Here is a 13,137-nt window from a genome sequence, read left to right as displayed (position 1 = left end):
GGAAACAAAGGAGGAGGCAACAATGCTTGATAAGAAACATACTCATTACCTTTACCTTGCTCATGTAATTGTAACCCCTCTGTACAGTATTTTCACAAAAAAAAACTTATTAATAGCCGGGTGCTGGTGGCTCAGACCTGTAATCCTAGCTACTCAGGAGGCTGAGATCTGAGGATCGCGGTTCAAAGCCAGCCCGGGCAAGAGGGACCGTGAGACTCCTATCTCCAATAAACCACCAGAAAACCAGAAGTGGCTCTGTAGCTCAAGTGGTAGAGTGCTCGCCTTGAGCTGAAGAGCTGAGGGACAGCGCCCAGGCCCAGAGTTCAAGCCCCACGACTGACAAAAAAAAATTAATAAAAGAATTCTTTTTAATCATTCTATAATATGATCTTATGTTCATTGTAGCCAATCCCCATTTGCACATAGGCAAATAGACAGCTGTCTATTGGTTCCTCCATAGTACAGCATTTATACAGGGTTGTACTTCATGGCTGTAAGCACATTCCACTGATGAGAAACCAGTCTTCACCTTATTTCTTTTTTTTTTAATTTAATTTAATTTTATTTGTGAACATACTATACAGAGGGGTTACAATTACATGGGCAGGATAATGCGCACATTTCTTACCAAGCATTGCAGCCTCCTCCTTTGTTTACCCTTCACATCCCTTCCCAGCCTCCCCCTCCCCCCATTCCCAATTCTTCCCCTCCCCTCCCCCCACCCCTGCACCGACATTGTAAAGCTCATTTTCGACATGACAATTTGTACTTCTCATTGTTGCAACAGGTCCACCTGTATCCTTAAACGACTTGTTTTTCCCCATCTCCTTCACAAGTTATACTGACATCAAATATAGTGAAAGCAGGGGTTATACTGTGGGGGAGGGACATACAAAGCAACAAGGAAATAATATTATAAATGCGTTAGAAACACATGCATGAAAGAAAAAAAACATTAAAATACATATCTAAGGGTTCATTTTCCTAACATCACTTTATCTGATCTTTTCTGCTTGACTCATATATATATTATATATTGCAAATAAGGGAAACCATGGGACTTCACATTATTTCTTAACACACTTTTCCTCTGACCTATTTTGTCCTCTCTCCTTAAAGGAAACTGGCAGTCCTTTTTCTGGCAAAAGTCGTGCCCTTGCTCCTGACTCATGGCTTCTCTATCGACTGGGGAATAGGCAAAACTGAGTTCACCTTAGAGAAGCCTGGATAGTGAAGCACAACAAGGAAAGGATTTCTTACTTATGTTTTGTGTTGGATTTTGTGTAGCTGTCCTCCAGCTATGCAAGTATCATGAGAAAAGGTATTTCTTTTTTTGTTACTGAAGTTTTATTATGTTTTGAATATAATTGCTGTAAAAGATGCAGGAGGCATGGTCCTTCCTCCTTCAAATACTGCCTGCTCAGCCTCCACACATTCCCTGGCTGTAGAGTTGTTCAGTGTTGAGGATAACTGAAAAAGATATTTCTGATCTGAAGGTATTACATTGGACTACTGACGTTTCTTTTTTATTTGTTGTTGGTTGTGGGGCCTGAACTCTGGGCCTGGGTGTTGTCCTTCAGCTCTTCAGCTTGAGTGGCTTGAGCCACAGCACCACTTCCAGCTTTTTTCTGCTTATGTGGTGCTGATGAGATGAAACCAGGGACTCATGCATGCAAGGCAAACACTCTACCACTGAGTCAACTTCCCAGACCTATTCAAGGTACTTGATAACACTACTGGAAAACTATAGAAGGTATCTGTGAACATTCTATTCCTTTGTGAATCACCTAACCCATTAGGTTTTCTGTAATTAGTCATAGCATTCTTCAGAGCAAGAAGGAAGATGTGATACTTAACTGTGCCTACCCATAAGAGGTTGCTATTGGGAAGTTTCTTGGGTCTCCTGTTTGGTCTTCTGGGAACACTTTTTCACCAACTTGTTCTTAGACTGTGGATCTGAATAGGTGAGTACCTTCTTTTCCTTCCTTGCTGTGTAACAATGTCAGTCATGTGGGTTGTGTGATATTTTTTTGTGCCTCTTATTTCTTTCTTTCTTTAGTACCATTATTGGGGCTTGAACTAAGGATTGGAAAAGTGTCCCTGAGGTTGTTGTGTGTGTGTGTGTGTGTGTGTGTGTGTGTGTGTGTGTGTGTGTGTGTGTGTGTGTGTGTGTGTGTGTGTGTGTGTGTGATGTCTAGTTCTCTACCACATGAGGCTTTGAGTAGCTAGGACCATAGGCATGAGCTACCAGCATAGTGTCTCTTTTCCATACAAAACTTTACAGCTCACAAGACTAGAAATAACCTTTGTCTTGGTCATCATTGTTTCTTTAGCCCTTAGCAGAGGCTATGTATATAAAACTGCCTAAAATAATTTGTTAATTGAATTGTGAATGAATAGCTCTCATTTAGTGGTAGCTTATTTGTTTTATTATTTTAACACTGGAATATTTTTCACTATATCAATACTCAGTATAGAATAGTTAAAGAGTGTGTCAGGATATGAGTATAGCAAAGGAACTTCCAAGTTGAATAATTCTAAAGTAATCTGGATTTGAGGTGATTACACAAAGAATAATACAGTATCCCTAATGGTATAGAAGGGCCAGAAAACAGCAAAACAAAAATTTCATGCCTTCTACAATATGCACCAGTCATGTTTTAAGAACTTCTGATGAAGAATAACCAATGTTTGATTTAAAGGCAATTGATTGATTTTTTATTAATAAGTTTTGTTTTTACTGTGAAAATACCATACCAGAGGGGTTACAATTACATGAGCATGGTAATGAGTACATTTCTTATCAAGCATTTACCTCAAGATAAGGACTTAAATTGTTTTTCTTTCTTGCTATTGTTTCTAACATATTTATAAGATGATTGATTTCTAGTTTAGTCTGCCAGTTATAATTTTTTAAAAGCTCCAGAAGCCATTTCAGTTATATATTAATTTCCTTCAAGAATTTTCTACTTTACCTCATTGTTTTTCATATCCAGCTTGGCTTTATAATTAAACTTTATTTTGGGGCCTATTGGCTTTATGCCTAATAAACTTGAAGCACTTTTTATATATCTATGTGAACTTCAACATAGATTTCCTTTTTTCCCCCTCACAGAACTCTGGTGCCTAGACAAATCATGCTAAACAACTTGAAATACATTTTTATCATCTAATCTTTTCTTTTTACTGTGAAAATACTGTACAGAGGGGATACAATTACATGGGCAAGACAATGAGTACATTTCTTATCAAGTATTGTAGCCTCCTCCTTTGTTTCCCCTTCCCATCCCTTCCCATCCTCCCCCCATCCCCCACCCAATGCTCCCTGCTACCCCCCTGCACCAAAGTTGTAAAGTTCCTTTTCGACATAATTACTTGTACATCTCACTGTTGCAATGGGTCCACCTGTATCCCTATTTAAATGATTTGTTTTTATCCTTTCCCTCCACAAATTATACCGACATCAAATACAGTGAAAGCAGGGGTTATACTATGGGGGAGGGGGACATACAAAGCAACAAAGAAATAATCTTATAAATGTGTTAGAAACAATCGCATGAAAGAAAAAAAACATTTGAATACATATCTTAGGGTTCATTTCCCTAACATCACCTTAATCGACCTTTTCTGCGTGACTCAGACATATACTAGGTATTGCAAATAAGGGATACCATGGGACCTATGTTTCTTTGGGCCTGGCTTACTTCACATAATATAATTTTTTTCCAAGTTTTTCCATTTCCTAACAAATGGGGCAATGTTGTTCTTTCTGCTGGAGGCATAGAATTCCATTGTGTATATATACCACATTTTCTTGATCCATTCATCTACTGTGGTGCATCTGGGTTGGTTCCATATCTTAGCTATAGTAAATAATGCTGCAATAAACATAGTTGTGCTGGTAGCTTTAGTGTGGTCTTGTTTGTAAACATTTGGTTAAATGCCCAAAAGTGAGATTGCTGGGTCATAGGGGAGCTCTATGTGGAGTCTTTTGAGGAACCTCCATACTACTTGCCAAAGTGGTTGAACAAGTTTACAATCCCACCAACAATGCAGTAACGTAATCTTTTCAACATCATAACAATCCTGGTGATTTTTCCAAGTTCTTAGACAGTAACCTACAATTTGACTCTTATTGGCTTTCAATCTATTAGTTTGATTTGTGGATTATAGAGTCATACTTGATATATGTTAAAATCTCAGTTTGTAGAGCTTTCTGTCCAACTAAAATGACTAGAGTTATTTAAGAATCATTCTAGAAAACCAAGTACAGGGATTATGTAATGGAACAACATCCTAAAACATTTTTAACAATGGAAATATGATTTAACTGCATCAAAAATTATTTAACATTATAGAAAAAAACAGAAGTAAGCAAAAGAGTAACTCCTAAATCAGTTATTCTTATTTTAAAGGGGATTAAATTGAGGTTGGAAGCTTGGATTAGTTGGTAGAGCCAATGAGCGAAAGCAGAATATACTGATTTAGAGTTCCAGTCTTGGACATAAAATTAAAAGAAATCAAAGGGATTTGACAACTTAGACAAATTCACCATATAAACAATGAAAAATCACTAGATTTTTTTTAGTGTATCAATTTAGAACCAATTTATAAAGACTGGGTATTGTGTGACAAATTTGTTTGATTTGCTTAACATAGAACAACAATGGATTTTTAACTTTCAATAGATATGTTTTTCTATGCGTTCAACATGATGTATATATTTAAAAGGGCTGTTTACCAGGTCTTTTTACAAAGACTGTCAGGATGAAGTGAGTGTAGTCATTCAAGAAACAAAAGCAAACATGGCCCATTTTCCAATGGTTTTAGAAAAAAAATACAAAGCTCATAACAAAGTTATGCACAACTCCTACATTGGAGAAGAATCAAGATAATTCATAAATATTTATGCTCTACATAATTCAGACTGAAATATTTAATACTACCCAGAAATATTTGTAGTTTAAATTAAAAGTCTGATTTCCCTTTTTCTTTTACTTTGCTCTAAGAATGAACTGAGTAATAAATACATGGAAGTTTTTGGAAAAAAATAGATATAAGTATGTATTTTTATGGGTCTGACTTTTCCATATGCAGTGCAAGAATCCTAAGACCCACCAGCTTAGGAGAAATGGGATCTGTAAGGATCCCATCCAGACAAGTCAGTTGATCTTCTTTCTCCTCTATAGAAGGTTCTGTATACGAACTTCTGAGAGAGTACATAGACTGAGAAGATCTTTCGTTACAAAATATAAGGCAATGTAGTCAGAAAAAACAACTTTTTCCTTCTATTTCATTCCTTTATCATTTCTACCCCAGATGGCTCCCTCATCTATTTATGAACTTGCTACTGAGATAATAAATAAGAATACAAAAGTGGAGCATGTGTTTATTTGAATTTCTTTTCTGTATTTTTAAAAATATTTTTGCTCTCTGAAAGCTTATCTGGATTAGATGTATATAATGGTGCAGTTTTATTACTGGTCATGCATTTTAGGTGCTACATGCTGTGATAATTCAGGCCAAATCTTCACAGATCGAAAGGCTTCATTACTCTCATGTGTGGTCCCTGGACTGGAACAATTAAAGACAAGGACTGGTACCTGTACTGCCTCCATGAAGCCTCTTTACCCTGCCAGTTGGGGAGCTACTAATGCTTTTTTGTTTGCTGTTTGTCTGGCTTATGTTATATTTGGCTAGGCTTATGTTCCTGGGCTCAAGTAATTCTTTCTGCCTCTAATTTTTTAATAGCCTAGATTACAGACATACCCTACCATGCCATACCCCATGCAATTATGATGCATCCCATCTTGGGGTCAATGTGGCAAACCCCATTCTGATACTTGGCCCCAAGAGAGACTACTTACTGGTTCTATATATGCATATAGCTTTTCTGTACACATTACAAAAAAGATATGATGTATGATAGCATTTGTAACATTTCTTGTCATGTTTTGGAGTTCCTGCAGTGCAGCATGTATCAGTGGCTTGTCCCATGATGCTGCTGAGCTTGTGCCACTGATGAGAAGCCACACTCTTCTAAGTCTTACTAAAATACATTTTTCACCCTAAAGTGAATGGGCAATTTCTTTTTGGCAAAATTCCTGCTGATTCTCCGGTTTCATGGCTCTTCCACCCACTTGTCCAAAACTGAACCTACTCTAGAGAGGCTAGACCTTTGAAAACTATGGGGAGAAGCTTCCTTGCTAACAGCAAGTGCAGATAAATGTCTTCTAGCTTACTGAATATTGTCTTATCTCATTATGTCTATAGACCTCCAGCTGCTCCAGGACAGTATAAAAAAGACATCCCTCACCTGAGGTTATAACATGGGATACTCAGGGTTCTTGATCACTACTAGGAAACAAGGCTCTCTGAGACCAATCCATTCCTTTGTGACTCACCTAACTCCTCAGAGATAAAGGGTTTAGACCAAAAGCATCTTTAGAGGAAACAGGAAAGTGCTGATATTCAACTCTACCTATCTAAAGGAAGTTGTTATTCACAGGCTTCCTGGGTTCCTGTAAACTTTCCTTGTCTGTTGGGAAAACTTTTTGTATCAGCTTGCCCTTCAATTGTGGACTTGAATAGGTGAGTACAATTGCTTTGCACCTTGTGGAATTAATGCTATTCTTTACTTGTTTTGTGTGGTAATTGTCTAATGACCCTTTTCTGTAGAAGACTTACAGTTTATAAGACTAGATATAATGTTTTTGCTCAACACTATATCTCTAGCTCTCAGCTCGGCCCAATAGTTCATTCTTGCAATCCTAGCCACTCTGGAGTCTGAGATCCGAGAATTACAATTTAAAGCCAGACTGAGCAGGAAAGCCTGTGAGACCCTTATATCTAATTAACTTATGTAAAAGTCAGAAGTGGCTCAAGTAGTAGAGCTTTAGCTTTAAGCAAAATAGCTCAGGGACAGCACCCAGGCCTGGAATTCAAGCTCCAGTACAGCAGATATACCCATGTCCCCCAACCCACAAAACTGTTCAAAATATATTTGTTAAATGATTAATGAATGAATAGCATTGTATGATTGATAATTGTTTTCTGTTCTTTATTTTGAAAGTGGCATATCATAACTTATATTGATATTCAGTAAAATAATTGAATAATCATTCAGAATAAGAGTAGCAAAATAACTTCCATGATTAGTGATTTCTGAATGTAGCTGTAGGTTGAGGTGATAACACATCTCAAAATGTCCAAAATGGAATTAGGTGAACCAGATGAAGGGAAAGCAAGGCAGCCATTTCTGTCTGTCCTGTCTACCAGTCATTAAAAAAAAAAAAAAAACTTCAAAAGCAAGGCAGCCATTTCTGTCTGTCCTGTCTACCAGTCATTAAAAAAAAACTTCATGAAAAATAATAACCAATTATCATATACCTTTGATGCCTTATTTTTTTATACAGATTGTTTTGAGGTTTGGAGAACTGGGAAGGCATATATTTGACTTAACAGAAAGAAGAAAAGGAAATCTAAGATCACACATCTCTGATTATTCATCTGTAAGATGTACTATTGAATTACATTGTACTGAGAAATCATTCAGGTGAGCAAGAAAACTAGCTAAGTTAGTTCTTAATACTTATGTCTGGGAAGAAAGATGAGACAGATGAGGGAACCATATATGGCCTAAAATTGGTCTCACCTCAGGGGATACATGATACCCCACAGAGAAGATTAGAAAAAAGATAAGAGCAATAGTACCAGAAGATTATGGTTAACAGATCCTAATAAGGTAAGTGAAGTAGTACATAAAGCACCAAGAGAATAGATTTCTAAGATATTGTTTAAAAGCCTGTCCAAATTCTTGAGGACAGAAGAATGGGCAAATTTTAAAGTATTTTGAAGGCATAGTGCTGTAAATTAATATAAAAGTAGGCAATATAAACAGAGTTCTGAATGATTTGCTTGAAATTTGGATCTCTGAAACCTTGGATCTCAAAATCCTTGGGGGTAGGATACACAATTATACCTAGAAAAAGACAATAGATTTCCAAGGAAAATCCTCAAGGAATGGCCAAGAAAAGCCTCAATACTAATAATGTTATTATAATATGATTATATTATATTGTAATATTAATATTAAGTTCTGATATTAATAAAAAATTCTTCTTAAGAGAAAAATGTAAATATAAGCCACGGATTACTGAGGATCTCAACTAACCACCCAATGAGTTTTCATCATTGTGGGAATTCATGGCAGTTAGACGGGAAATAAAACACCCTTGGTTCTGACAACCAAAAAATTTGGAGGTACCATAAAATGACCATGTAATGAGGAACCCTAAGAAATTAGCCATACTTGCAATGATATATGGTCAGACAAATGCATATGTAGCTATACTTGAAGACAGTAAAAAAAACTTTACAAGTAAGTACACAAGAGAGATTAAAAAACTTTACTAATAAGTACATCAGAAATCTCAGTCATTAATGTACACCAGAAGTATGTCATTAATACATTAGCTGCTTGCTATATGATGCATGATACATCACAGATCTTTAAATATTTATTGTAACTATTTTGACAGCACAAGATAACATTCTGGACAAAGTTAATTCCATTTCAGAGCCCCATACTCTTCACAGTTACCTCTTCAACTCAAGAGAGAAAACACATCAAACTAAAACCTAGGTAAGTTAAACCTATAGATACGTAGACATGAAGTTAATTGCAGGAAAAATAGAGATAATTTTGAAAGAAATTATCCTCAGGGTAACCAACATACAAACATTTAACATGATGGAAACAGGAACAATTGCTTTTTCCAATCCTGGGTATGGCTCAGCACTTTTGTTCCTTATGAGAAATCTATGAATCCTCCTGCTTATAGTGTCAGCAGAAATAACAGAATAAGGTCATGCTTTTCTACCAGTTTCACAGTGAATAATATGATGCTTTACTTCTGCTTTCTCTTCCTTTTTATCCTTCTGCACACCCATTACACCCTTTCTGCCTACATCTTCCTCCTCCACCTTCTCTTGGGCTACTGAGGATCAAACTCAGGACCTCTCACTTGTGCTAGGCAAATGTTCTACTATCCAGATGTTCTTTTGAAATCATGCATTTGACTTATTCTTATAACTGCTGATAACAAAAAATCAACTCTAGAAGAAAGACAATAAACTTCAAATCTCATGATGAAGTAGCCAATTGAAGAAATTAGCATTTAAAGGAAAGCTTTACTTTTCAGATAAATATTCTATTTGTATAAGAACATAAGTTCTTTTAAGAGTCAGACTTCTTTTGATGATCATCAAAATTAGAGATGTAAGATAAACATTGCTAAAACTTACTAGTAATAAGTTTTTATTATTGTGAAAATACCATACAGAGGGGTTACAATTACATGAGCAAGGTAATGAGTACAATTCTTTTTTTTGGGTGGGTGGTCCGGTCATGGGGCCTGAACTCTGGGCCTGGCACTGTCCCTCAGCTCTTCAGCTCACAGCTAGTGCTCTACCACTTGAGCCACAGCACCACTTCCGGCTTTATTCTTTTTGTTTATGTGGTGCTGAGTAATCAAACCCAGGGCCTCATGCATGCAAGGCAAGCTCTCTACCACTAAGCCACCTTCTCAGCCCATGAGTACAATTCTTATTAAGCATTGTTGCCTCCACCTTACCATCCCTGCCCTCCCATCCCGTGCTCTCGCACCCCCGCCAAAGTTGTAAGATTCATTTTTCGACATAATGTCTTGTACATAATGTCATTGTAAGAAATTCTAAATCCATAACCACCTTAATCTTTTCCCCCAAACTGAGTCAAATTTTATTGGCTCTACCAGGTAATTATTTAACTGTATTTTCCCATTATGTATTTTAAATTTGAAGGATGTGAATAAGTTGAAATGAAAAAAAATGTGCTACTTTCCTATTTTTTATATTGTATCAATTTACTTCTTAATTCTAAACATTGTAGATCTGAGCTTTCAGAGACTGAGCAGCCATAATAACTAGGATAGAACTAAATGTAGAAGGGTTGACCAAGTCAATAGGATACTTCGATGTATTTTGATAGGCTTCAGTTTTTTAATGTGTTGATTCTTTTACTTATAATATTTTCTTAGCCCTTCCCTTATTCGTTCTTGTTTACTTCCTTTGTTTCTTGTTCCCTCTTTAACTCTGCCAAGTTATACTGCTCTATTTTTGATTCTTGATTCCAAAGATCTGGTTTTACTCCATGCCTCAAAATTTTAAGTTGTACAGAATCAATTGCGCAATATTTACTAAAATCTGTTCCATGTATTAGAAGAAGACAGTGGCTGAAAAACACCATTATCTCCTAATGAAACAATACTCTTGTTACAGTCTTTAGACCAATGAGGCTTCTCTTGTATTTCTGAAGACTTGCAGTAAAATAAAAGGGAGATTTCTATTTCACTGGTTTTCAGTGCCCTTGCCATGGTATTTTATTTTATTTTTTTTTATTTTTGTGAACATACTGTACAGAGGGGTTACAATTACATGCGCAGGATAATTCGTGCATTTCTTATCAAGCATTGCAGCCTCCTCCTTTGTTTACACTTCACATCCCTTCCCAGCCTCCTCCCCACCCTCCAACCCAATCCTCCCACCTCCCACCCCCACACCAACGTTGTAAAGCTCATTTTCGACATGACAACTTGTACTTCTCATTGTTGCAACAGGTCCACCTGTATCCTTAAACGACTTGTTTTTCTCCATCTCCTCCACAAGTTATACTGACATCAAATATAGTGAAAGCAGGGGTTATCCTGTGGGGGAGGGACATACAAAGCAACAAAGAAATAATCTTACAAATGCATTAGAAACAAATGCATGAAAGAAAAAAAACATTAAAATACATATCTAAGGGTTCATTTTCCTAACATCACATTATCTGACCTTTTCCGCTTGACTCATATATATACTAGATATTGCAAATAAGGGAAACCATGGGACCTATGTTTCTTTGTACCTGGCTTGCTTCACTTAATATAATTTTCCCAAGTTTTTCCATTTCCTAACAAATGGGGCAATGTCATTCTTTCTGATGGAGGCATAGAATTCCATTGTTTATATATACCACATTTTCTTGATCTTTTCATCTACTGAGAGACATCTGGGTTGGTTCCATATCTGAGCTATGGTAAATAATGCTGCAATAAACATAGTTGTGCTGGTAGCTTTAGTGTGGTCTTGTTTGTAAACATTTGGGTAAATGCCCAAAAGTGGGATTGCTGGATCATAGGGGAGCTCTATGTGAAGTCTTTTGAGGAACCTCCATACTGCTTTCCAAAGTGGTTGAACAAGTTTACATTCCCACCAACAATGAAGTAAGGATCCCTTCTGTCCACATCCCTTCTAGCATCTGTTGTTGTTAGAGTTCTTGATTTTTGCCATTCTAACTGGAGTGAGGTGGTATCTCAATGTTGTTTGATGTGCATTTCTTTTATGGCTAGGGATGTTGAGCATTTCTTCATGTGTCTATTGGCCATCCTTCTTTCTTCTTCAGAGAAGTTTCTCTTTAAGTCTTTAGCCCACTTATTTATTGGACAGTTGTTTCTTTGAGGATTTGTTGTGGGGGTTTAATTTGTTGAGTTCCAAGTATATTTTAGATATGAGACCCTTGTCTGTTGTATGGCTAGTGAAGACCTTCTCCCAATCGGTGGGCTTTCTATTGATCTTGCTAGCTATGTCCTTTGCCATGCAGAAGCTCTGCAACTTCATGCAATCCCATTTGTCCAAACTTTCTTTGATTTGTTGTGTTTCCAGGTCTCTATTCAGAAAATTTTGGCCTGCTTTCTTCAAGGAAATAGAAGAGGCAATCCAAAAATTCATATGGAACAATAAAAGACCCCGAATAGCAAAAACGCTCCTCAACGGAAAGAACACTGCTGGAGGAATATCAATACTAAATTTCAAACTCTACTATAAAGACATAGTAATCAAAACAGCTTGGTATTGGCATAAGAACAGACCTCAGGACCAATAAAATAGAATTGAAAACCCAGAAATGAACCTACAGACCTATAGCCATCTAATCTTTGAAAAGGGAGCTAAAAAAATAGAATGGAAGAAAGACAGCCTCTTCAGTAAATGTTGCTGGCAAAATTGGTTAACTACTTGTAGAAAACTAAAGCAAGATCCTTATATATCACCCTACACCAGAATCAATTCCAAATGGATCAAAGACCTCGAAGTCAAAGCAGACACTCCGAAAACATTACAGGATGGAATAGGAGAAACCCTAGGTCTCCTTGGCTCATGCCGAAATTTTCTGAATTGCCATGGTATTTTCATGCACTGAAAAACTGCAGAGAACCCATGTCCAGAATTCCTTCCCAGCCAACTCTTGGAAACTTTCACCTTAAAACCAGTGTTCAGATGCCTCAAATATCTATCTTTAAGTCCCCTTTTTCAAAGGATAGTCAATTGAAAGTTGCTATATTATCATCATTTAAAGTATTTTTTCTCTGGAAATACTAGGATTTGAAATCAAGTCTTTGACATGGTAGTCAATTACTCTCTCTTTTTTTTTTTGGTCCGGTTGTGCGGCCTGAACTCTGGGCCTGGGAGCTGTTCCTCAGCTCTTCAGCTCAAGGCTAGCGCTTTACCACTTGAGCCACAGTGCCACTTCCGGATTTTTTTCTTTTTGCTTATGTGGTGCTGAGGAATCGAACCCAGGGCCTCAGGCATGCAAGGCAAGCGCTTTACCACTGAGCCACCTTCCCAGCCCCCTCAATTACTCTCTTATGAGCACAGAAGTGCTTGTGAGTTTTGAGATAAAAATCTCTGGTTTTGGCATGAGCCAGCATAGGCTGTAATCCTCTTGTTCTTTGTGTGTGTGTGTGTGTGTGTGTGTGTGTGTGTGTGTGTGTGTGTGTGTGTGTGTGTATGTGTGTGTGTGTGTGTGTGTGTGTGTGTGTTTGTGTCTACGTGCCCTAGCTGAGATGATAGGTGTACACCTCTACACTCTTTCTGGTTGAGAATAGGGTCTTGTAAAGTTTTGTCTCATATTGACCTTGAACAATGATCTTCCTCAGTCTAATGAGTAGGGATTGCAGATGTGAATCACCATGCCTACCTTTTCTTTTCTTTTTAAAAATGCCTTGATGATTGTACTGTTTTATTATTCCCATTGGAAACATTATGTGACAAATTCTA

At 37.1% G+C, this 13,137-nt stretch overlaps 1 long non-coding RNA gene across 8 annotated transcripts in view; it reads left to right on the top strand.

The window, feature by feature from the left end:
- Positions 1 to 13,137, top strand: part of LOC138836709 (uncharacterized) — a 27,837-nt gene extending 14,700 nt beyond the window's left edge. For 3 of the 8 annotated variants that reach the window (XR_011375013.1, XR_011375017.1, XR_011375016.1), the window contains 7 exons: positions 1,120 to 1,321; positions 1,581 to 1,720; positions 1,815 to 1,964; positions 6,509 to 6,591; positions 7,416 to 7,555; positions 8,541 to 8,644; positions 11,746 to 13,137. This is a non-coding gene — a long non-coding RNA (uncharacterized lncRNA). The remainder of the gene's footprint in view (positions 1 to 1,119; positions 1,322 to 1,580; positions 1,721 to 1,814; positions 1,965 to 6,508; positions 6,592 to 7,415; positions 7,556 to 8,540; positions 8,645 to 11,745) is intronic. The other 5 variants (XR_011375014.1, XR_011375018.1, XR_011375019.1 and 2 more) reach the window with 5 other exon arrangements.

Source organism: Dipodomys merriami, unplaced genomic scaffold, assembly GCF_024711535.1.
Source record: "Dipodomys merriami isolate MVZ:Mamm:240054 unplaced genomic scaffold, mDipMer1.0.p SCAF_2540, whole genome shotgun sequence".
In the NCBI taxonomy this organism is placed as follows: Eukaryota; Metazoa; Chordata; class Mammalia; order Rodentia; family Heteromyidae; genus Dipodomys; species Dipodomys merriami.
This window is presented reverse-complemented; position numbering and strand designations above follow the sequence as displayed.